At 34.9% G+C, this 26,621-nt stretch overlaps 1 protein-coding gene across 33 annotated transcripts in view; it reads left to right on the plus strand.

Annotated features, from left to right (window-relative positions):
- The window catches only part of TENM3 (teneurin transmembrane protein 3), a 1,314,794-nt gene that overhangs the window by 483,720 nt on the left and 804,453 nt on the right, over positions 1–26,621 (plus strand). For 29 of the 33 annotated variants that reach the window (XM_064652558.1, XM_064652559.1, XM_064652557.1 and 26 more), the window contains one exon: positions 18,233–18,395. The exons of the other annotated variants lie outside the window; for them this stretch is intronic. The gene's annotated coding sequence lies outside the window, so the exon portion shown is untranslated. The remainder of the gene's footprint in view (positions 1–18,232; positions 18,396–26,621) is intronic. 33 annotated transcript variants of the gene reach the window in all.

Here is a 26,621-nt window from a genome sequence, read left to right on the forward strand (position 1 = left end):
TGCTCCTCATAAGACTTGTGCTCAGCCCCTTCACCAGCTTCATTGCCCTTCCCTGGACTTGTTCCAGCGCTTAGTGTCTTTCTTTTAGTGAGGAACCCAGAACTGGCCACGGTACCCAAGGTGCAGCCTCACCTATGCCAAGTATAAGGGGACAATCACTTCTCTAGTCATGCTGGCCACACTATTTCTGACACAGGCTAGGATACCATTGGCATTCTTGGCCACCGGGGCACACTGCTGGCTCATGCTCAGCTGCTGTTGATCAGCACCCCCTGGTCCTTGCCCACTGGGCAGCTTTCCACCCACTCTTCCCCAAACCCATAGCAGTGCATGGGGTTGTTGTGACCAAAGTGCAGGATTTGGCATAGCAATAATCGTAACAATATAAGAAGGAACCCAGCTCTATGCATAGGAGGTTATCTTGTGAAAGATGGAGAAAAATATTCTGTTCTCGGGATTATACTTTGATAAGGACCAAACAGCTTTGGTCATTAATATCTTCATTCACCAAACAAAACATACAAAAAGTTTCTGCAAGCCATGTTGATGGATTTGTCCAGCACTAAGGAATATTGAGCTTATAGCTGGAGCAGTAAACCTGAGTATTTGTTTGCACATAGTGTTCTGTGAAATTTAGTTTAAATTCGTACTTACAGAAAATAGCTTGGGAAACTTTGTTGTTACAGGCTAAGACAAAACCCAAAATTTATAGCTCTGGTATTGCCTATTTTTTTTCCATTTCTTTGCTTTTCAGCCTGTAATTTTCAATGGATCTTAAATTTCCAGTATTTCTTTTTCCCTCTGGAATTCATTAACTCTAGTTCTAGAGTATAAAGGGGACGATTTGATGTAAGCATATTTGTGTTATTTCCATTTTAAACTGAGCTGTCCAATCAACACCTGCAGACTGTGTATGCATTAGTTTACTCTGCATGCTGCCTAGGAAGTATAGTCTAATGATGTTTTTGATTGAGTAAACATTTGCAAGCAAGGTTTTTATTGTATATATTCTCAGTGCTACATGAACAAAGCAAATTAATCACCCTAACACCTTTTTTCTTGTGAAACTAACTTGTTCTAAATTTTATTAAATTCTCTTTCACTCCTTATATTTAGATCTCTGCTATTCAGACTGTTCAGAGCCACATATACATTTATAGGTAAAGGGGCTTATTTTTCATGGCATTTTAGCTATAAAGCACTTTTATCTAAAGATAAGTTTTATCTAAACATATTGTGATGGCATTGTCCCTATAAAGGTAAGCACTGATATTTATGAATCTTGTACATAGAAAAGATTATAAGAGACTTCTCACCAGGAATGTTATAGACTTTTTTATAAAATGCTACAAAAAAGTACCCATTTTGTTAGATGAAAGCATTTCAAACTTCTTTCATTACTTGAAGACATAACATTGTCTTTACAGATCTTTTGAAGTTAGGAATTTTTTAGAAGGTTGAAAAAATTCTTCCAATATTTGAAAAGATCAACTAAAAGAGATGGCTTGTCATAGAACTTCAGGGCAAACCCCAAGAGGGTTTTGATCCACAATCCCTTAAGGTGCTGTACATTTGTGTTTTCATTCATACCAGCGCCTTCAAATACTTGCCAAATTTGAACAATTTTTTTTTTTTATTTCACACTAAAGGTCTCATTCAGAGAGGTGTTGTACAACAGTATATCCTCTTTATGTTGCTCTTCTTGGGAGTCGAGGAGTGGTATGGCCTAATGAGGTACTACATAGGTTATCAACAGGATTTTAGGATGGACATCAATAGCTTTACATCAGAAGCAAACTTAAAAGACTTATAAGAAAAAAAAATTAAGTGAAGAGTTCGTGCCCCATGATACCATTTTCCAGGAAGAGAAAGTTCAATAATACCAAATAAAAAATATCAAATAATAAAAGCAAATTCTTAATGTTTGTTCTGATTCATTTATGATTACTGAAGAAAATGTTTCATCAATTAGAAATATTTAGATATTTCTGCAATCTTCAGAGCTAACAAATATTTTAAGAAACATGAAAATAATTACTTCGAAGTAGTGTATGTGAATATTTTCAAAAGAGCTAAGGAAAACAGTAAACATGTTTAATGTCTTACAGCACTTGAAACATGAACACGCTATATTGATAGAGCCAAAACTGTTTATGTGAGATATATATTGTTTATTTTCACTCTGCATATTCCTCATAATTAAGTTTTCTATTTCTGTGGAATACATGTCATTATTTGTGCTTATTTGACACAGACTCTTCTGAGTTAATTACAGTTGGTCTAGAATATTGGAATATAGTTTTCTGCTGCTTTTAAATGGTCTTTCATTCTGTGTATCCTTAGGTGACATACCAATTTAAGATGGAGTTTAGTCAGGTAGTTTTAATTCAAATGTGATCTTTTAAAATTAATATATAGTTATATACATTAAAAAATAACAATTATGAATAAATAATAAATTCCTCTTGATGATAAACAAATTAAATCTAATCACTCATAGCTTTTAGACCTAATACTTGATGAAGTCTTACATTGTAAAATATAATTGAGGCAGATTGGTTTACAGTGAAATTCCTGAGATGATGTAATGAAACACAATATGTTAATGTGTAATTTTCATCATATTCCTGTCCTCTCTTGAAATTGGAAACTTTACTCTGAATCATTTGATTTTACAAGTCATGGAAAAAGTTAGTTCTGAGTATGCAGTTGAGGCCAAATCTGATGTTTCAAGTGCTGCTTCTGAAAATACAGCTGTGATAAGGCTACAGAGTGGTTTGGTAAAAAATTTGTTTGCATTCTGTCAGGATACCAGTAGGACTGTGTCTCCCCTGATATATCTTTGCAGTTTAGCTATAGGAAAAACTGAGGTGTACAGCATAAACACATGAAAAACTTACAGTACTGAGATCAGATCAAAGCTCTGTCTTGCACGATATTGTGTTTGATCAATTATGAATACCTGTGGAATAGTGTGGAAACAAGGAAGTATATATTGATACCTCCTTGCCTACTTCCACTAGGTGTCTGAATCCCCTTCCAAATCCACTTATAACCATTTTTCTATGAATGGGTCTAATTCATCCACAGCCTAATTTTTTGTGTGATAAAACTTTTGTTTGTTTTGGGCCTGTCACCCCCTAACTTCATTTAATAACCCCTAATCTTTGCATTAGAAAAGGTAATTAATTAATTGTTGCTACATGACTTTCTCCATACCACATGTGAATTTCTAGATACTCGTCAAGAAGTCTCCATACCTAGTATTTCTGGGCCTATGAGTTCTGGCAAATCTAGTCTGTCTGATGCATTTTAATGACAAGTAGTACATGGCATCTGAATTGCAAATAGCATATGATAGTGACTGAGACCACAAAAACTAACTTGAAAATCTTCCCAAAATCATAGAATCATAGAATAATTTGGGTTGGAAGGGACTTTTAGAAGTCATCTAGTCCAGCCCCCCTGCAATAAGCAGGGATAACTTCAGCTAGATTTGGTTGCTCAGAGCCCCATCAACCTGGCCTTTAGCACTTCCAGGGATAGGACATCTACCACCTCTCTAGGCAACTTGTTCCAGTGCCTCACCAGCCTCATGGGAAAGAATTTCTTTCTAATACCTAATCTCAGTCTGCCTTCTTACAATTGAAAACCATTTCCCCCTTCTCATTACAGACCTTTGTAAAAAGTCCCTCTCCTGCTCTCTTATAAACCCACTTTGGATACTGGAAGGCTTCTCTAAAGTCTTGTGGGAACCTTGTCTTCTCCAGGCTGAACAACCCCAACTCTCTCAGCCTGTCCTCATAGGAGAGGTGCTCCTTCCTCTGATCATATTTGTGATCTTCCTCTGGACCTACTCCACATCTTTCTTGTTCTGAGTTGTTCAGAGCTGGATGCAGTACTCCATGTGGGAGTCTCAGGAAAGCAGAGTAGAATCACATCCCTCGATCTGCTGGCCATGCTTCTTTTGATGCAGCCCAGAATTTGGTTGGCTTTCTGGGCTGCAAGTGCACACTACGGGCTCCTGTCCAGCTTTCTAGCCACCAGCATCCTGAAGTCCTTCTCAGCAGGCCTGCTCTACCCCCCACCACAGTTTGCTGTGCTGCTTTTTCAGGAGATGTAGAGGTGGTTGAAGTCCCCTAGAAGGAAGAGAGCCTTTGAGCACAATGCCTCCTGTAGCTGGAAGAAGAAGGCTTCATCAATAGGCTTCCCTTTATCTGGTGGCCTGTAGTAGACTTCAACCACAAAGTTCCCTTAGTTGCCTCAGTCTCAAATTTTTACCCAATCAGACAGTCTGATTTGGATCAGTTCCTTTACAAAATATTTCACATTCTTTGGTTTCACATCTAATCAGGATTAAAGAGAATTACTCAAAATAATGATTTCTTGTGAAAGATTTTTATTTTGGAAACCATATGCTGGTGAAAAAAATTTCCATGGAAAATTTTGGTGAACCAAAAGAGATTTGAAATTTTCCAACTAGTTTTAAATATGAAGAAAAACAAGAGGCACCTCTGTCCCTTAACTGTACAGCAGAACTACAATACAGATGCACGGGTCCTGAGGTATATAATGATAAGCTATGACAGGAGCACTCAAACTCTGTGCGGAATGTTGAATATGCCATTATATTAAAAAAAATTATTGGCATTTACATTGCATGTGGATCATGCATACATACATATGCATGCATTTTTTTATATTTGTATCCATACATAAGTAAGTAAATTGGGTGTTAAATCTTTTGTGATTACCCTTAGAAATTCACACTTTACTTACAAAAGACCATTTCTCACCAACTTGTAAAAAAGCCATTCTTGTATTTTTTTTGATAATGTGCTGGCTATTAAACTTGATTCCACCTCAGGAGAACACATGTAATATCATGCTTTATAACTTATTGAAATTAACTACATCCTTAGTTCTTGGAAAGCTTTTTGGAACAATGTTTCACATTTCCTCTATATAATTGTTTTAAATCTAATGATGCATTTAGTGATAATGTAATTTACTGTTAGAAATATATTTGTATTTCCACTTTAAAATATTATGTGATAACATTTGGGAATGTACGTAATAAATTGCATTCAGAGTAAGTGACAATATTAAAATAGTAAAATTTATAATTTTTATATTTATATATCTATAAATTTGAGGGAAAGGTCACTAGAGCTGTTTCATGTCTGTCTGTATTTATCTTAGTGAATAAGCAGGGTAGTTTAAAAGTGCATGTTGGAACGTGTTTTGATTTCATTTCAATGCAGCTGTACAATTCAGAAGAAACAGCTTCTGAGTTGATGTGGGATAGGTTACAATGCTAATCTCACAGCTGTCTCTCTAGCTATCAGTACTCGTAAATCACATAGTGTGTAGTAAGAAGGGTAAATCAGAGAGGTTAGAAATCCAGAGAAAACGGTGACAGAGGTGATAGATTATATGAAATTACTACAATCTGAAGATTTTTTATGAAAGGGGATGTCATGCATTTGAAATATATGTCTGCGTGTGTTGTTCTTAGGAGGTGTGTGCCATATGCTAGATACACAGAGTATTTTTAAATTATTTCCTGATAATTTTTATAATTTCATAGTAGAAAATTATGAGATGAAAATTCTCCTAGATCTCATGGATCACATTCTTAAATAAGTTCCTGTTTATAGGAAAAGACAGATTGGTGTATTGTTTAAATCTGAGTTCATCAACAAGAGGGAAAGAGTCTGAAACCCTGTGTGGTAACACATGGTTTCAAATGGTTTTGTTCTTGGCTAAAAGAACTCACAGCTGATCTCAATTATTAAACTGAGAGTTCTATTCTTTGAACACTCTATGAAGCCATAAAAAACTGATTCTGTGCACATCTATTGCATATTAAGGGTGTGTGATCTAGCACCATATTTACAAAATAAAACCCAAGAAATTGCTTGAAAATTCTCATCTCCTGAATACACTAGAAAATATGGTTTGGGTTTTTTTTTCATACAAGAAATAGTGATTAAGTTATATGTGTAGCTGGTTGAAGAATTTACAGTGATCTGTCTAATTTCATCATCTATATTTACTGCACATTTTAAAGGATCTGAATTATCTTGGATGTACTAATTATTCAGAAGAATTCTTTAAAGTATTTGTGCAAATAATTCTTGATTTGTGTCCCATTACATTTGTTTTCAAAATACTGAGCTTTCATTCTGTGTTGGGTTGCAGTTGTCTCAATTCAACATATGTAAACAGTTTCTCACGTTTCATTGAATATAAGGACATAATGTTTTCAAGCTTCTATGTACATATTATTTTATTAAAATGAGAAATCCATTTTCATGGCCATTATGTAAAATATAAAAAGTATTTCAAGAAACTGTACAAAATTAAGAAGGTTAATATAAATTTTGCAGTATTTGCCCAATTATAGAGATGTACATATGAACAAGCTGTAGAAAAATTCAGCTGCATGTATAGTATGGAGTTCAACTTAATCATCCCTGTGTAATAGATCATGTGGACTTTTTTTTGTATTTTCAACATTTTGTTTATAATTTGTTCTAAACACTGTAACTTTCTAAGTTATAACACACCCATTAGGTTGAAATAGTATACTGTGCCAATTTCTTCTTTAATTGAGGACTGTGATGTGTATTCCAGCTACCAGGAAAAGGAAAAATTAATACAAGATATACATGAGACAGACTGAGATATTGGAATGTTTTGGAGCTTGACTGTCTAAGCACAGATACAGTATACAATTCTGTAAAATTGTCTTAAGAAATCTTAGTTTTCATTAAAGTTGGATTCAGTCTGCATTTGCTGAATTGAAATATTTTAATGATGTGCACACCCATCATAGAGTAAAAGGATTTTTTCTTGTAGGTTTTTTTGTTGTAAAACGTTAAGAAAAAGGAAACCTTTCTAACATAGATATATGTCTCAGTTTGTACTTGAAAGTTTTCTACCTTCAAAGTCATAACTTTAGTTATTAGATATATTTTTCAGTTTACTTACATGTGTGGATATCACTTACATATGTGGTTATCTGGTGGTATTTTTTTGTTGTCTTGTTTTCCATAAAAACCAAATACTTGATACTGCTTTATAGAGAATTTCCTTGCTGCAGCACTGTATAGAAAAATATTTCAACATCAGCTGTGAAACAGGAGACAGAAATATCAGATCTTTAGTAGCTAGAATGCAAGACATGAAGAAAATAGAACAGTAAAATATTAGAGCTCTAGTGTAAATTGGTATGTGTACTTGTTATTATTTATTTTTTGTGTTATGGCATTGTAGTATTGCAACACTGGCAGGGTATCTGATTCTTGTATTGACTAAATAAATAAATACCTAAAAGCTTGATAGAGCTCATTCAAAACTACTGTTGATCTCAGTTAGACTTCTGTGTGCAAGCAGCATCCAAACAATGATATAATATTCTATGTTGAAATCAAATTCTTTTAATAATCCCTACTGTTGCATCCTGATACCATCTTTCAGCTATATCTTATTCAGGAAAAACAATTTCAACCACCACTGACTACTTTAAAATACTCTTTATAGTTAGTTTAATGATGAGATTTTAATTTTCAAATATGTGTTAGTCAAAAGCAAAGCAGATGTTGAAAATGACTGACTTTGTTTTTCATTCAAAACTTGTAATTTTAAGGTAATTTGTATCACATGAAATGACCTCTTCGCTGGATATTGCTGTGCTGAATAAGAAGGTTTAACTAAGAGGTAGAAGTTCTTCCTTTTCATAGATGACACTAAGTTGGGTGTGAGTGTTGATCTGCTGGATAGAAGGGCTCTGCAGAAAGATCTGGCTAGATCAAAGGGCCAAGGTCAGTTGTATGAGATTCAATAAGGCCAGGTGCCTTATAATGTGTTCAGCCTGGAGAAAAAGATGCTTATGGGAGAACTTATTGCTCTCTACAGCTACCTAAAAGGAGGTTGTAGTTAGGGGGGGGTTCATGTCTTCCTCCAGGTGACAAGTGATAGGATAAAAGGAAATGTCCTCAAGTTGCACCAGTGGAGGTGTAGATTGGATATTAGGATAATTTTTTTCATGGAAAGGGTTGTAAAGGATTGGAACAGACTGCCCAGGGAAGTGATGGAGTTGCTATCCCTGGAAAAACCTGTGGGTATGACACATGAGGACATGGTTTAGTCGTGAACATGGTGGTGCTAGGTTGATTGTTGGAATTGATGGTCTGAAAGGTCTTTTCCAACCTTAATGATTCTTTGATTCTAATGTGATTGCAGACTTTGGCAGTGAAGCATTCTATTGCCTTTTGTTTGCATAATATTTTCAGACACATCTGGGAGCATTGCTAAACTAATAAAAAGGCATGGTTTTATATTCCTTATTTTTTATTTTTTTAGTAAAATACAGTTGAGCACATATTCTTTTTGACCAGCAACAAAGTAATATTGCAAAATGAAATGCAGGCCAATATACACTAAATCACTGATACATTGCTGTATCCTGGAATACAGAAAGGTCATGTAATGAGTCTAAAATACTTAATTATGTGAAGTAGTGCCACGGTCCAAAAGGGGGGGGATGGAACCATAGCACACCACGAGTCTGGGACACAAAGGTGGGATGCAGGGAGCAGGCAAACTCATGGCAAGCCTGGGCATGTCCAGGCTGTGCACTGTGTAGTGTGAATACAATGAAACCACGTAATAATAGTAAAGTCCATACAATAACTGTAAGGTCCATATAATAAAATCCTGTCAACTGCTCTATGCTTTTCTCCACGCCTGGAACTGTTCCCATCCTGAATCTTGCTCCTTCACAAAGTAGGATAATGAACTGTGGGAGAGTGCAACTATCCCAACTGCTGCACTGGAGAGAGAATTCATTCCTGCTGAAAAAGAGATGGCAATCTATTGAGATTGTAAATTTGGTTTTAAATTACTCCTCCTAAGAAAACTTAGAATTTCAATTCCAGATCCTATAATAAGAACTGGACTAGGGAAACAGGGCAGTATATTAGAAATTCATAATCATAGGCTCTGATTCCAGTAATTCAGAATAAGGAAGAATTTTTCTGACTTTCTGTGGATTTAAAGGTTTAGAAGGATAATGAAGAGAGAAAATGAGCAAAGAATAGAGTTGGAGAACAATTTAATACAGTCATTTTGGAATAAGTAAAATATTACGGAATTCTGTAGTTCATAGAGATTATTACTATTAAGGTTTGTTTACCTTTATATTGTACAAAATCTTAGGTTCCCATAGTTGATTAGGTAAAGTAAAATTAGAAAATATGGACATTCGGCAGCAGGTTCCTTAGGATTCTAATCTCTCCTCTTTGATGCCACCTTTTCCTAATAGCCCTGCCATGATTTATGAAGCTAAAAAAATGGGAATGTAATCTGCTAGTGCAAAGGATTTGCTCACTAGAACAAAGAAAAATTATGTAAAATTACATTGTCATTGGTCTGTTCTTGTGGTAGAATAGCACACGCCACCCCTTACACAATCAACTTCATGAAAATCAGTAAAAAATTTCAGGATCTAGGTAAATTTCAGGAAGTAGCAAGGAAAAAAGTGGTACTTAGTGAAGAGAACAAATGTCAAAAGAAATATGCTGTTGGCTATAAAGAGCACAGTGTAATACTCAGAAAAAGAGCAATTGATGACAGTCTAAATCAGCCTCTTGAAGGGATTGAAACCTGATGTAGAAGCATTTATCATGCCTAATACTGTAAATAGAAAGCATGCCTAAAAATATGTCTGGCGCCTTTGAAAATAAGTCTTTTCAGAGTGTCTTTAAATATATTCTTTCTGTTGTCTTCTTTCCTAAGAAAGCTAAATAGCATAGATCCTGACAGAATCACAAAATTATCGGATTCTGTTATCCCAGGAAATTACATTCTGTAAGTGGATCTCACTGGTTAGGATTTGTTTCCAGTATTGAAGGATGAAGTAACATTCCAGAATAAGTCAGTTTTGGTGGTTGCAGCATTTTGTCTGGGTCTCAGCCTTTGCTATTTATTGCCAGTTACACACATTTATTCTCGTGTCTTGAACTTAAACTTTCTTCCACCACTTTTTTTTACCTCTATGGAAAGTAATCATATTCCCTTTCAGACTACATTTGGGAAGGCTAAACAGATTAAACATTTTCAGCCTTTTCGATTCATGAACACAGCATTTAACACACACAGTCTTAGTTAATTCCTAAGTGCATACTCTGAATTTTGCATGTTTACATTTGATTTCATTATGTTATGTTGTGTTAATGTAGTTGACAAACCCATGAAGCTCTTTCTGTAAGAACTTCCACTCTTTTTATCTGTTGAAGATAAAGAAATGGTGTGAACAACTTTCACTGATAGACTATATTTTACTTGACTCATTGAGGTTTTACTCAAGATCCATCTCATTTAAAGAGCTCCACTAGAAATCTTCCTTCAGACTCAGACGGATTCTTCTCTATATCATCATTCTTCTCTGCACTCCCATCTTCAGCTTAACTTTCTCTGAAATCAGTATCAAATCTATCACATTTCTGGTTCAAAAATAAAACTATTTAGCTTACTTAATATGTATCAGATTGTCATCACAGTTTATAAAAATTTCCTTTTTTTTTTCCTTTTACCACATCTTTAAATCTTCTTTGCTTCAGTATTTGCTGAGATCTTTTATCTTCCAGTTTTATCCCAGTTCCATAAATAAAATTACAGCAGGTTTCATAATAAATTGCAGTTATGGAGGCAGAAACTACTGAATTACTGTTCAGACAAGGAGCTTATTAATGTTTCTGTTCCATGATCCCTTCTACACTTTTTGACTTTAGAAAAACAAAAATTAGTACTCTAGTTTGTAATAATAAAGTATTTAGATTTAATGTTTTATTTAGAAAGTTATTTCAGGTTTTGTACTATTGCTAGAATGAAAAATGTTTTGAAGGAGTGGAGTTTGAAAAACAACCATATGCAAACCACAGGAGTGTGTGGCAGGAAGGTAAGTTGAGGTTGAAGGCTAGTCTCCACACTAGTTGCTACCTGTGCAATGCACACCAAGTCCAAAAGGCTCTATATAACATCCACTCTATACTCTTCCATTCATCATGGATCACAGAACTCTTTCCAAGCCTTAGAAAGCAAATTTTGACTAAAAGCCTCACTCTGTATGATGTTTGTTTTCCAATTGTCACATAGAACACAACATGGAGTTATGACAAGCATATTACAGTTATAATATGTCAATAAATTATATGCTGCCATAAAATTGGGCATATGTGTACCTAAAACAAAATGGCAAACTGAAATGAAAATAAAATGAATGCCAAAAGAATGCTAGTGAGCATCTCTACTGTGTTATAAACCTGAGCAAATTATTTTGTGGAAATATTCTAAAACAAAAATATATTTACTATGTGCTGTGATTAATTTCAACTTGTGCTTGTAACTAATCCACCCAAACTGCAGCCAGTCTAATGTTCATAGTGACTAAGCAGTTTATTTGCATTAAAATCTGTTCTATCACCTAAGCCCCTAGACAACATAATGAACTTACAGCATTTTTATGAGCAGATACAAAGTTCTGCTTTATGTTTATTTCCTAAGTAAAACTTTAAACTGATTTAAATCCAAAAAATACTCTTACACTCAAATATGAAGATATTGGTTTGAGAATAGAAGAAATATACTAAGCGATAAAAGAAACAAATTTTAAGAAGCCTAATTTTACAGGAGATAATATTATCAATATATATTTTATGCATCTAGTAGATGAGTTCAAAAGATCTAATGTATTAAACATCCAATCCTTAAAGCAAAATATATTTATAAATGCACTATGCAGCAAGTTCAAGATTAGAACATACGAATTTTATTCTTTGTTGATTCTCCTGGGCTAATATGTTTTTTTGAGGTAGTTTCTAAACATCTGGCATTTGCTAAATTAGTGACCCTTGGATTTCAAGAAATTAGAATAGTTACAGTGAAGCAACTCCAGATTATGTGTGAAAAGACTGGGTTTTAGGAACTGATATCTAACTTCTGTAAAATTAGAAATCACAATGACCTGCTATAAAAAAACTATATCACTGAAAGCACTCTATTTTATTGAATGATTTTTATGCATTTTATCGAATGATTGAAACTTAAGAACTTCACATAATTCTGAGTTCTAACGTAAAATATTACATGCTTTAATTTAATACATACAGTAATTCTTTCTGCTAATGTATCTTTCACTACAAATATTAGCATTGCAGTATAAAATGGGATAATTTTAAAAAGTGTTTAATTTTCTCCATAATTTCCTTGTCTTAATTTCCTCCTCTGAAAAGATACTTCAGAATTCAACATTTTTATTGTGTTCCTATTTACATGAACACGTAACAAGGCATTCTAAGAGTGTGCAATGATCAACAACATAAAGTTCTTGCTGGTATAAAGTGTTTGCCTGTCATAACTGTGTCAGTTTTCTCTTCTGTCAGTTTCCTCAGCACTGAATTTGACAGATACACTTTGCCATCAGTGGCTTACTCTGAACTGTAAAAAGGCAAAGTTGCCAGAGTAATTTGTTTCAAAGAACTTCTCAATTGACTGCAAAAGTAGCAGAATATATCCACGGGAAAAGATACTGCACCCATGAACTTCCTGCAAAAACACCAGCGGTTATTAATATATTTTAAAGAGAACAAATACAAAAATATATTTGATGTATCTGTATATTCATTCTCTGTAAGTTGTTTTCCCATTTTGCTGTATTGTGAATATGAAAATGAATAGCACTGTAGAGACTCAATGTGCAGGAATCTTTTACAATTGATTTTTACCATTTAAAGAACATTTATATAAACAGAGTAGTTTTCAGCTTCCCTGTTAGATGACTGCATTTATTTGGCCTTGCACAGGCAATACATGAAAATTCTGCAGGTAAAACGAAGTGGGTCCATTCTATCCCATTTTCAGTCTCTTAGGTACACTACAGCTGCTCCACGCTCCTTGTTTCTCCTTAACTTTTTTGAAGGTTTTCTGTCCCACCAGATTGAAATTTTTAGTATAATAAATAATCCTATCATCAAACATTATTAAGAGCTGATGATTATTTGTTAGCTAAGTAGATTTTCTTCCCTTCTTCCTGAAAAATAAATGAGAGACTTATCTGTCAGGCTACTCAGCTTTTTCATCCAAAAAGTACCATTCACATCACTGAAATGATACACTTTTGGCTAAACAGAAGTGTTAGTTGTTGTCAAAACCCTTCAAGTGTCTGACAGCTGTTACTTTTTTGCAATAGCACAGGATAAGACTTAGTATTGTAGAATATGTGGATTTTAACAAAATATGGAGCAAAGAAATTTAGGAATAGAAGGAATTAGGGCCATAGAGCTCTACACAACTGATAGGGAATGGATATTCATAAGAGAATGTCGAACCAAAGAAAGCACTAAATATATCAAGATTTTATAGGAATGAGTTACCTTGACACAGACTTACATTTTTCTGAGAAGTGTTATCAGTTCTGTCTTTGCTCTTGTGGCAAAAACAGCACCAGACTTTCTACACTCTATAATACGTACCTGCTTCTGATGAAATGCTTGCTTAATGGATCATCTATAAAATCATCAGAAATATTTCATTCAAACTTTTCCTTCATATCCTTACTAGTTACTTTCAATACTGCAATTTTATATGCCGACAGAACTTTCAGAAAAGCAGTATTTTTTTTTTCCTTTCTTGCTCCAAATTTTTTTCGAAAACCTTGAACCTAATCACTGGATTAAGGGCATGATGATATAATCTAGGGTCTATTTTATTGATTAGCTATTTTCCTCATTACCATCTACTAATATATCATGCAAAATATATGGTAATTTTATTTTTCAATTACTTCAGATAATGTCTAATATTTAATTTTTTTGGGGAGACCATCATGTTGCCTGCATACCTGGGAGATAGAAAATGTAAAGTAAAATATTTCTTGAAATTTTTTGAGTTATTTTGTGATTAGTACCTCATATGGAACACTCAAATCAGTACTGATGTGAGGGATTGAACCTGTTTTTAAGGTTAAGCTTGTATTTTTAGTATTTTTATTTGAATCTATACAGCTTGTGATTTGATAGCAAATTTCCCTGAGGAATTCCTTACTGTTCTGATTTAATCTCTGCTTTAAATCTATGATATAAAATTATGTTTTGTTATAGTTTCAGAATATATGATCTAACAGTACAGTCGAAAAGCTAGAAATCTGTATTAATCTAAATAATCAAGACATAGGAATAATACAGAGGAGCATAACAATCTTCAAAGACTTTAAATTCTGATGCAGGCTAACTTTTTACAGTGTTTGGAAAATTGTCTTAGGAAATCAAGCTATTTTGGAAAAGAGAGAGAGCAGCTGAAATATTCTTGCTCTTACACTTCTCATTGAAGTCATAATCGGGTTTATATTCACTTACTCCCTCTTCTGCCATCTTCTGAAATAGCAGTGCCTCATACCAAATTATCAAGGCAATAAGTAGTTTTATCTACAGAACATTGAACTACTGGATCAAAACTGTTTCTAGGAGACTTTTGCTATGTGTATCCTAATTTTCTACCTACGTTAATAATTAATTATTATTATTATATATTCATTTTATGGTGTATAAGAGGTAGGTGTTTATAAGCATCAGGTGTCATTTGAAGAAATAAATTACTTGCAATAATGTCTTATTTGGCAATGACGTAAAAAGTATTTTTTTCTCCACTGGAAAAGGTGTCTCAGATCTTCAAGATATGTAAGAATGTACCATATGACTGCATAATGTCAGTGTCATACTATTAACGTATGAGTGGGAACAAAGTCTGGATAATTTTGAATTCATCACAGCTCTTAAAATAATTTTAACTTGGAGGGGAATTAAGATGAATTTATTGTACATTAAATTTAATGTATTTTAAATATTAAAAACATTTGATTCCCAAATATTATAAAAATTATTTCAGCTTCTGCTTCTTAGGAAAAAGAAATCAATAAAGAAAGTCAGACGTAACAAATGAGAATTTCAGACGCAGTGACAGTAGACAGACCTGGGTACCTTATATCCACACACCTTTCGATCAAGTAATATGTGTACTGCAATGGAATAAACTTAAGACACTCTAGCAGCCAAGCAGACTTTGATCACTTTTGTTCATGGATGTGACTCATATTTCAGTAGTCTCTTTTTTCTAAGCTTGTGATCTTCCCTAAAATTTACAGTGAGTACTCAGTGAACTTAAAGAAGCCTTTACTCACTTTGCAAACAGACATTAAATACTCATGCTGGGCCTTTCTTAAAATGTCAGATACTGTCTCTTTGTTAAAGGTTTGGTTTGGCATTTTTTTGTCTAATGTCCTTCACGTTTCCTCCACGAGGAAATTGTGGTGGAAGATGAGTTACTTTTTATAATCATGGTGCTTTCATTAATCCAGTTTTATAGCAGAAATGAAATTTGAAAATACTAATTTGCCTACATTTGTTTTATTTAATGTTTTTTGTTGATTCATGTTTCTTGTTGATTACACCTATGCTTTCTGTTGATTTCATGGCACATTGAGATACTGTACACAATTAAAGATGACAAATACACTGTCAAAATTCTTTCTGAAGGCAAGGTTAAGAAGAGTTCACTTTTTCCCAACAAAGATACAAGGATACAGAAGGCATAGTAGGGACTGCCTTGTTCTTTGGTTGTTTGTAATAGTACATGTTTACCGATATAAAAAACTCACAGGTAGAAAGATACGATGTAGCCTTTGGTCACACTGCTCTTGTGCCAGTATGGTGTCCTGCTGGATCTAAGATATGATCATTATTTGTTAAGAATTTTGTCCAGATTGCAGCATAATAGGCAGTCTCTGTGCAATGTGTGAAAGTTGTGCACTGCATATTCTGGGTGTGAGATAAAGGCATGTGGGTATTTCAAACCTGCTAATGTAATGCGAAACAACTGCAGAAAATAGTGAGAGTCAACCTTGTTGCATTGTTCTCTGTATTGCCTGTTAAGCATGACCTTTGGAATGGGTTGTGCCCTGTGCTGTACAAGTTTTTAATTAAAAAAAACCAACAACCAAAATCAAAACAAAAAACAAACAAACAAAAGACAAAACAAACAAACAAAAAAAAGCACAAAAACCCCCCACAAAACTAGAAAGAAGTAACATCTGACTTGCAGAAATATTCCTTGGTAGTGTAGTCAAAGACCTAGTTTGCTCCTGCTAGATCTGCTTTGCCATTGCCTTTTTCAGTGGAGCTAACTCGATCCTTTTTCTACCATTACCAGACAGAACAGTTGTTGACCCATACAGAACACACAGTGTGCTTCCCCTTCCAAGGATGAAAAGCAGCTGTGTTAGCTGTGTTATCTCAGGTCTCCCAGAGGCATTATAACTATCAGAGGCAGAGTACTAGCCAGAAGTTGTGGGAGTAGTGCTGCCTTGCTGCACCTTTCTTTTTTTTTTTTTTAATCTTCAAGAATTGTAAATAATTTTCCTTCAAACATCTCAATGCCTAGTCTCTTTAGGGAAAAACTCTAAAAAAATACATTTCATATGGTCATTTATAGCCAGAAGTAACGGTTTTAAAAACACAGCATGGAAAAAAAAAAACAGGTGAAAACTGAAGATTTTTGCTTTCAACACAGAGGGATACTGAAAAACACCCTAAAACAGATATTCAAAAAAGTTTGGTTTAGATTTTGAGCTCTCTAGGAAGTCACCTTATAGACAACTTTCTGGAAAGCTGTTCTGTCTCCTACTACTTTTGACTTAATTTTGTGTGATAATACCTGTAGTTCAAATCCAATGAAATAGTTTTTCATTCCTTTTACATTAATTTGAAATCATTGATTGTATCAACACTTGCTCTTTTCTTGGCAACATCAAAAATACCTTACAATGTTTTGCAGCAGTAGTCATCACAGAAAATTAGCATTCTATTCATTATCAGATTTTTGAAAATTGTAAGGTTGAGAATATTTACAATTATTTGGATGAATGAAAGAGGGTAGCCAAAAAAATACAAATTCTTCAATAAGTATATTCTTTAATTTTTAGGGGATGTATAAATAATGATTTTGAGAAACCAAGAATACTTTCTGCTTTGTTCATATTTTAATAATATACTCCTCTTTGCTCTTTCAGTAATTAAGTCTTATGACATTCCAGAAAGCATAAATCCTGCTGAGATGTTTAAGTTTGGAGCAACCTCTTGATGTACAAACAAAAAAAAAAAGAAAAAAAAAAAAAAAAAGACACCCAGGATCATAACAAGCTGTTTTGCTTTCACCTTTGAAACAAATTGAATGATAAAGCAGTATGGCCTACTGAAACTGTTCCAACCTCGTTGTTAACTAGAACCTCCTTTTGAAATTCATTGCCTTCAATTACATTTTTAAAAGAATTTTAATTATGTGCCTGAAAAGAATAAAGATGCTTCAGGCTCCATTTGTTTATCATGGAAGGCCTAAAAAAAATGAGGACAGAGCTTCACAGCTCATGCAGGGGTTGCAGAGAGAGAGAGATGACTTTTAATTCGACAAGTTCAGAGAGATTTCTTAGTTTGACGCGCACAGCAGGGGGTCTTTGAGCGCCTGGCAATACTTCAGCATTCTGAGCTTTGAAAGTCTTTCCCTGCAGCAGAAATTGTATCAAAAGCCAATGATAATATTCCCTGCAAGGTAAAGGACCCTATTGAAGATTTCTAGAGCTGTTTATTTATTCATCACAGTTTTTTCTTTTAGGACGTACCAGACGTATAGGTAATAATTCACACAGATGCTAGGAAAATTAAATAAATAAATAAATAAATAAATAAGAATCTCTCATTAATCCTTCAATTTTCCCTTAAGTTTTCTGTAGGCCATGTTCAGCTATAGCCATGTTCACCTATAAAATTTCCTGTCATTCTCTGTCATGTATTCTGCATGCAATCTTCACTTCAAATCTCAGCTTTTCCTTATTTTTATCAGAATTGTAATTTTTGTCTGCCTTCTACCACCAGCTGAGCACATAAGATGTTTATGGCCATTACTTTCCACTAAATCCTCAAAGTGATTGATTAATTTTACAGAAGAACATTCGATTTCTTAGGGGTCTTTTTTAAAGTAGATTTGAGATAACTATTTCAAAGCCAAGATTAAAGCATTATTTATATTCCAGAGATCAGAGTTTTAATGTTTTGGCACTACATTTATTTGAAAAGTATACACATATGTTTTTATTTCTGTTTTTGTTTTGTTTCTGCAGCCGAGCTGCAACTGTGAGACTACAACCTTTCCCTTGTGTAATGTCAATGTCGGTTATCATTTTGGCAAAATCAGCCAGCTCAGTGAAGACAGAAAAACTTTCTTTCTTTCTTGTTTTTTCATCTGCTGGTGGCATTCCAAGTGACCTTCCCTCATAAATATTGGTGAGTGACCACATGGGAAAAGCAGTTCCTTAGCCCAAAGCAACTTGTTTCAAAAAATTTTGTTGACCTGAAGGATTTCCAGTTTTTCGAAGTATAAAAACTCCCACATATGCAGGTGTTGGTTGTAATTGTTTGGGGTTTTTTAATAATAAGTTGAGGTATTTAATGACACTTATTTCTCTAGACTTATAAGCATGTATAGAACAATACCATGTACTACCTCTTCAAACTATAAGAACCAGTCTTTCAAGATACTCTCTTACAGAGAAGTACTTCCTGACAGCAAACAGGAATCAGTCCTCTCATCCCGTTACTTTCTGATGGCTAAATAGTCTGGAATGGTATAAATTTATCATAACACCCCAAATATGGCAAGATGAAACTTTCCCAAGTGTAGGAATTAAGGAAGATAGCTAGAGGCTTTGTTCTGGGACCCTTCTGGTTTAGGAAGTAGGCTTACAGTGAAATCACATCACTGCAGAAATTCTGATACCTACAGGGCAGTCCAGGAATGATGTTGTAACTGTAGCTGTTCCATAAGGCTGTCTAAATTACATAGTTCAGTACTGAAAATGTTTTCAGGTCATTTAAGGCTATCTCAGCAGATTTATCCTGCTTGAGAGATCCAGTATGGCTTAACAGATTTTCAGTGTTGAAACCAGATAGTGAAATAGCCACCCGTGGCTCAGGAATATTTATGGTATCGTAACACACAACTTTATAAAGTACATGCTCAGATACAAAAAATATTTTACCTGGCTTGGAACAATTTGGAAGCTGTAAATATGTGCAGGATCTAAGACTGGAAATTCTTTAAGGATTACATGTATTAAAACTAAGACTCTGATATAAAGAGTCACTTAGACAGCTGCCTTTCAGTATTAACTATGTTATTGCAATTATCTTCTATCCAGACTACAGTCAGAGAACTGTGATGTATCATTTATGACTATGTGATAAGTAATATTTGATTTTTTTAATTTTTTTTCTTAACCATATGTGTACTTGAAGTATGTCAGTTTAAAGGACCAGAGCTTCTTCAAAAGAAATATTAATAGGAACGTTATCATGGCACCAACCTAATAAAATAATGTCTTCTCATCAATGGAATGCTTCCAGGGAAAGGAAAGGCTGGTGTATCTTCTGTATCTATCTCACTGCTTAAAAAGTGAGCAGTGGTGCTATTTACAAGTTCCTCAGCTGTATGTTAGGATTGTCATTGATTTCCTTGACTGCTAGTAATCGGGGCAGAGTGGAGAAGAGAAGGAAGACAGAAAGAATTTAGTAGAATTGCATAAATTTCTATGCTCTATCAATGTTCTTGCTTTGTCTCTGCATAAACTACGTGATGGTGTTGGGGCTTCTTACTACTTTGGGGTGTAGCATTTGGATATGCAGGTAAATCAGTATCAGGCTTAGTTTTGAGGATTTGTGTGAATCTCTTAGAAGTGAAATAAGTCTTCAGTCTAGTACAAAATCATTGTAATAACAGCTTAAAAAAAATGCATTGCATGAATACATTTTCTACAGCTTTTCTTCTAGTAACATCATGATACCTATAGCACATACTATAACATTTAGTGTGGTGACGTATGATAAAAATGTTGCACACCATTTAAAAAATGAGTGGAGGTTAGAGTTTCAAAGCATTCATCTTTTGAGAAAGGTCTTCTTTAACCATGTTTTCATTCTAAATTTGTCAGTCAGCTCATTTTTTATGTCTTTAGAGGACGCTCCATAGATTTTTAAAAGCTTTATGAAATAACTTGCTGTTTGATCGTATTATGATATTTTGCATACGTTGCTGCTTTCCTTTAAAATGCATAGGACAGAACTATACACAGTCCAACAATTAAAGACTCAGATTTTCTTCGTCTCATGCAAGATTCCAAGTAAAGGCATACGATTCAGAATTCATTAAGTATGAATGACACTTTTTGAAATCTTGCAAGAGCAGCTGGTATACCAGTAAGTTAATTGGGTGATCATAAGTTCTGTTGGGACCACAGCAACTGCTTTATCCTCACTAAGAGTGCAGTAGCTTTCTAGGGGATCTAGCTGATCAGAGGGGATCAAATACAGTCATTACTATTTCTCGGTGCGTATCTGTTAGACAAAAAAAGGTGGCTTTTTTACTCTTGGCTACATCCACATTAGTAATTAGAAAGAAATGAACAAGCATGCTAATAATTTGTGATATTATTTTTTCCTGGTTTAATTTCTTTCATACTACCATGTACTTCAGTGTGATCTACCAGATGGTTCTAGATTCAGTAATATGCTGCACCTAGTGCATTTTGCACATATTTGATATTTTGTTCAAATTTGACATTTTACAAAGGGTAAGAGAGCTTAATTCAATAAAATTGAGAGTTGTAAATTGGTAAATAAGTGTATTAAATATCTCATAGATATACTTAAAAATACTCCCTTTACATGAAGAAGATTAAATACATTCTTGGGTTTGTGTCAGGTGGGATTAATCCACCTCTGATCACTTTATTGTTTTTCTTAAATCCTCAACTATGTATAAGGAGTTTGGTAAAAAAATTTGGCCTAAGCTCTAACACAGAACTGTTAAAGGCAAGTTTACCCTTTTGAAGCCTGTAGCTCTGAACCAAATATGAAGCTTTATGAGGACACTTCCTTGCAATGCAGTTCAGATATCAGTTGATTTTGCACACTGCATTAACTTTCAGAAGTATAAACTATCATTAGTCTTAAGTAGTGTTGATCTCCTCTAAGTAAAGGACTTAGCTGTAAAAGAATGTACATTGTTCTTTGAATCTTTATGATTTTTCCTAATTTTTGTTTTGCTTGTGTCTAAACTCTTAGGAATCTGACGAAACTCGAATCATAGAAAAGTCACAAACTGCCAGCTAGTAGAAACATGATGCTTCAGGAGCTGGAACTAATAAACCCAGCTTTCCTTTAGAAATCTTTTTTTCTTTGTACTCTAAGGTCACCAATTTCAACTGCAACCCTGATTTCCCTATTCCTCTTATTACCCTCTTTGCCTGAGAAACAACAGAGCTGTGCTTACTCTGCACGTCCCTGAATGCTGCGTAGCCCAGCCATCTCCTATCCACATTCCTCTCCCCGGGGATATTAATTTGGATCTCCATCCTTGAAACTCATAGGGTCTTAATTATCTGTAAAACTTTTTTTTCTCTGATTTACTTAACTCTTGACAATCACCCAGCTGGAAAATTACGAAATGAAAAGAGATAGGACACACCTTGGGTAAGGCTAAAATATGTAGGCATTAAAAGAGATAAGAAGTAGCTGGAATCCCCATGCTGCCATTAGGAGTAAGAGACAACTCAATTAAAAAAAAACAAAAAACTTTCCACAAATGTGTTACAATTTGATTATTAAAATTATTAGAGATGCCTCTGCCTGAATTAAGTTACAAACAAGACCATTTGCCAAAGTCAATAGTATAGATTTTATTGAACAGTAAATGAGGTGTTCAAGGAAGGAGAGAGAGACAGGGAAAAGACAGAGATGGGGAGAGAGAGAGTGACAGAGAAACAGATTAAGTAGAAAAAAAGATATCACCACTCCATAGATTCCAACATCCTGTTTGGTTGTCTTCTGGTCTTCCCAGTGGTTGTATCTCTCAAGTGGTGGGGGAAGAGACTCCTTTTCTTCATGAGGTTTATATTAAGCAGAAGCTAGGTAGAAAGACCACCCTTGAGTTATGTAATACTGGATCACGGGACATTTCATGAGTCTTTGGCACCTTCTAACATGTTGCAGCTGTCAGTGTAGTTGAATCAATCATGGCCCATTATGGTCCATCACCTGACATGAATAGCTCAGGCTAGGTATGAATGTCCTCTGTGCTCCCTGTAGGGGTTTTCACAGCTAAGTCATCACGGCATGATAAGAGGACTATCTCATCTCACAAGATTTGCCTCTTATCAGCCTCTTCCCTTATCTGGAAACCCAGTTTATAGCTTCAGGTATGCATGCTCTTCTGCACCTGGGATAGTCAGACAACAGTTCCAGCTTATCTTATCTCAAGGTCCCTTTACAGTCCAAATCAGTAGGCATATTCAGGGAGGGGTGGGCTTCCATATATGAGCAGCTATTTCTTTGCAGTTTGCTTTTGGTGATCTTAACAATGTTTAAGCCATTAACCATTATCAGTCTCTGACAAAATGTTGGGGTTTTTTAACTAAACAGCAGATTTTCATGAACTAGACTATGATTTTTAATTCCATTTTGGATCTTTTGTTTGTTCCAATTGCAAAACAATTCTTCCTGCCCAAAGTTTTATCTTAGAAAATGTAGTAAAGTGAATTACCAATGTTAACTTGAGATTTTATAGTGATTATTTAGCTAGATCATCCCAACTGCTCACGTGTAAGTCTTATTAACCAATAAGAATAGAGAAGACTAGTCAGTGATTGCTTAGCATTTCACAGATTTCACAGAGTTTTCTGAGCTGGAAGGGACCCACAAGGATCATCGAATCCAACTCTCAATAAGTGAATGACCCATACGATTGAATCAGCAACATTTGTGTTTTTAGCACCATGCTTTGAGCAACTGAGATAATCTTAGGGTTTACATGAAATGTTCAAAACGGAAAGACATTAATAAATAATTCAGAGTCATCAAAATATTCATATAGAAATCACAAAAATGCTGGTAAATACTTGAATAACATGTCTGTGATTCATCAGATGTGCTATTAAAATAACTTTAGCACATTGCAACAAATAAAAAACTATTATATGCACACATACAAATCATGAAGATAAATTATTCTTTTCCTAAAGGAAATATAATTTTGATTATATGATTTGATAGAATACAAGAAAAGCTTTAGAATATGAATGGTGGTGCTATTTCCTCTATGAAAGCTACTGTGTAAAGAAAGTAAATGAGAGGGCTCAGAAGAGATGCCAGAAGCCTTCTGAGTGACAGCATTTAGGAAGCACAAGGTATTCATGTGGTAATACTCTTGGGTAATTCCTTAGCTGTCTGATCTACTATTCAAACATCCAGGTTGAAGTTATTATGCATATACTCTTGTTACTTGCTTAGAGTTACACAGCAAAGTTGAAATAAAGTTGTTGTTATTCAGATATCTTGCTGCAAGGGGAGGGAAGAAAAGATATTTCATAAATATGCTTTCTATTTTTTGTTTCTCTTTCTTTGCTTTCTATTTTGTGTCTGTAAGAAATTTGATTCTGATTTTAATTTTGTTTCAGATTAGATGCATTTTTAACTAAAGGTTTGGAATTATCAAACTGTGAATTTTGTCATTTTACGATGACTGTAATAAGGGACTCATGTATGAGTACCACAGAGAATGACGACATCACTTAGATTTCAAATATCTGGTGCTTGGACTGGCACCCAGTTCTGTATTCTGTGCTGTGAACTAAGCAACAAGTTTCAGCATAAGAAACTAAAAGGAGTCAGGCCTACTGGTCAGGAGAAAGTGTGGGGATAAGAAATGTGTCACAAATCTCATGTTCTTCGGCTACAAAGAGTACAAAGAGGTGTCTTTGTCAGAGCAGAAGTTGCAGCTGACTAGAAGTAGAGTAACTGTGAGAACATTCACAAGGTTAAGGATGCCCATATTCATAGCTAAACTTAAGCTTTGACTCACTTGCCATTCATAACCTTAGAATTCTGGTCCTTGCACATACCTGTGTGCCTCTGGTGGCAGACATAGGCCTTCCCATCATGAGGGTCATAAGGGAATTGAGCTTCTGAACAAGTTCCACCTAGACGCACAGACTAGACACCATTCTTAGAGAAGTCTCCTGTATTCATCACTAATGTTGAGAAACTTTGGAAAATGAAAGGGAATAGAAGGATCAGAAGAAGTACAACTGCAGCCTTGTGGTTAGTATAGTCTCCATGGAGAAGAAAGGAGAAGCCCTGGTCTCAGTTTTAAGGACTGCTGCTGCATTTTTTACTGAATAGTCATTGGAAAAACACCTTTCAACTTAAGACATTGATTTCTTGTAACAAAGAATACATTGACTTAAAAAAAGTTACCTAAAACTCACATAAAATAGAATTAGGATTTTCTTTCGTTTTACATGTTACAGATACAAGCCTTTGGAAGGAAATATTTTTTCTATTTCTTTTTCTTTTTCTTTTTCTTTTCTTTTATTTTTATTTTTATTTTTATTTTTCTTATTTTTCTTTTTATTTTCTTTTTCTTTTTATTTTCTTTTTCTATCTCTTTCTCTTTCTTTCTCTTTCTCTTTCTCTTTCTTTCCCTTTCTCTTTTCTTTTTTCTCTTTCCCTTTCTCTTTTCTCTTCTTCTCTTTTTCTCTTTTTCCTTTTTTTTTAATTTCAACTAGTAAGGAAAAAAAGATATCTTCTATATCCTACAGTATACTTTGCATCACATGAATCCAGAGATTCATGTCAGGGTTATGATTCATGTCAGGGACATGAATCATTCATTTAGGGGCAGGATTTCTTCTTCAGTACTCTATCTCTTTTTGTCAAGTATACAGTTCTTCTATGCATGCTTTTCTGTTTGCTTTGCAAAAGTAGGTTTAAAAGGCATTCTGGACCCTTGACTATATAAGGCTCAGTTGCAGAAACTTTACATGCATTTTATCAAAGTGGATTGGCAATAGTCAGATTTACTGTGAAGTAACTCCTGTGACTCTTTAGCTTAAATAATATCCTCTGATTTTGAACATATTCTAGGAAGCCATACCAAAATACTGAAAATATACAAACAGATAGAATGCAATTACTAGGCAAAAATGAAGACTTTAAGGCCAAGGAGATTTTTTTCATTACCAGTTTCTTGCTTTTGTTCCTGAAAACTTCTGATTGACATAGCCATAGCATTACTGTAAAACTGAAATGAATAGAGCATCAGTTTGCACTTAGACTTTTGAATCATCAGTGAGCTGTGACCAACTGACAGCAACCAGCAACCAAACTGAAGGTTTGCCAGTCAGCTAGATGTACATTAATGAGTTTCTTGCACAGCTAAATATTCAAGAAGTCTAAAGCAGACATCAGAGATGAAGATAGTTTAAAACAATAATATTCTTCTTTTAGTGTATCACTTCAACCACTTTCAAAGTTTTCATGGTTTACAGTTTTATTCATCTCTGTCTCTGTTACACTATACACAGTTGAGTTACCACATTTTCCAGTGCCAGCTCAGGAACCAAATACAATATATGCTAAGACAACATTAGCACTTGCAGATATAATGGACTAAATCGCAAAGGTCTTCTTCCCTTATGTGTCCGCAGCAATATATGCCAACAAATTTCTTCTTCACTAATTTAAAGCATGAATTTAAGCATATCTGGAAATCTGATTTGCCTTCAATCAAATTCTGCATTCTGCTGGTGGTATATTTCTCTTATCTACAATACAGTCTAGTTTATGTGTGTCTGCACAGATTCTGTGGGCTGGTATAAAGGCAAATTCAGACAGACACAACAGGAAGCAAATTCTGTCTTCAGGGCCAAGTGCATGATTGTGTAGGTGCAACGCAGCAGCCTGGTAGTGTTTCTGGAGCAAAAGTTAATCAAGTGAGTTGTGCAAATGAAGCGGATATATTTCTGTACTAGAGGATAATGTGCTAAAGCACATAGAAAGTGAGATGATAGGTGACAACCAACATGCCCTCATTAAAGGCAAATCATGCCTGACAAATTTAGTGGTCTTCTAAGATGGGGTTACAGTAGTGGTGAACAAGGGAAGGGCAACAGATGTCATCTACCTGGACCTGTGCAAAGTGTTTGACACTGTCCCACACAACATCCTTGACTCTAAATTGACATGGATTTGACGAATAGACCACTCAGTGGATAAAAAGTTGACTGAATGTCTGCACTCAAAGAATTGTGGTCAACAGCTCAGTTTCCAAGTGGAGACCAGTGACAAGTGGCAATCCTCAGGGGTGTGAGTGTTCGGATCGACACTGTTCAATGTCTATGTCGGTGACATGGACTGTGGTATTCAGCGCACCCTCAGCAAGTCTGCCAACACCAAGCTGTGTGCAGTCGACATGCTGGAGGGAAAGGATACCATCAGAGGGACCTTGACAGGCTTGAGAGGTGGGTTGATGGAAACTTCATGAAGTTCAACAAGGCCCCCTTCCCTCAACACATGGGATTTCCCTTACCAGCACAGAATTCTTCTTTCACCACCTAGGCCTTTTCCCTCACCACTCTGGGCTTCCCTCAGCAGATCCAGACTGCAACCATCACTTTG

Source organism: Pseudopipra pipra, chromosome 4 (genome assembly GCF_036250125.1).
Source record: "Pseudopipra pipra isolate bDixPip1 chromosome 4, bDixPip1.hap1, whole genome shotgun sequence".
Lineage (NCBI taxonomy): Eukaryota > Metazoa > Chordata > Aves > Passeriformes > Pipridae > Pseudopipra > Pseudopipra pipra.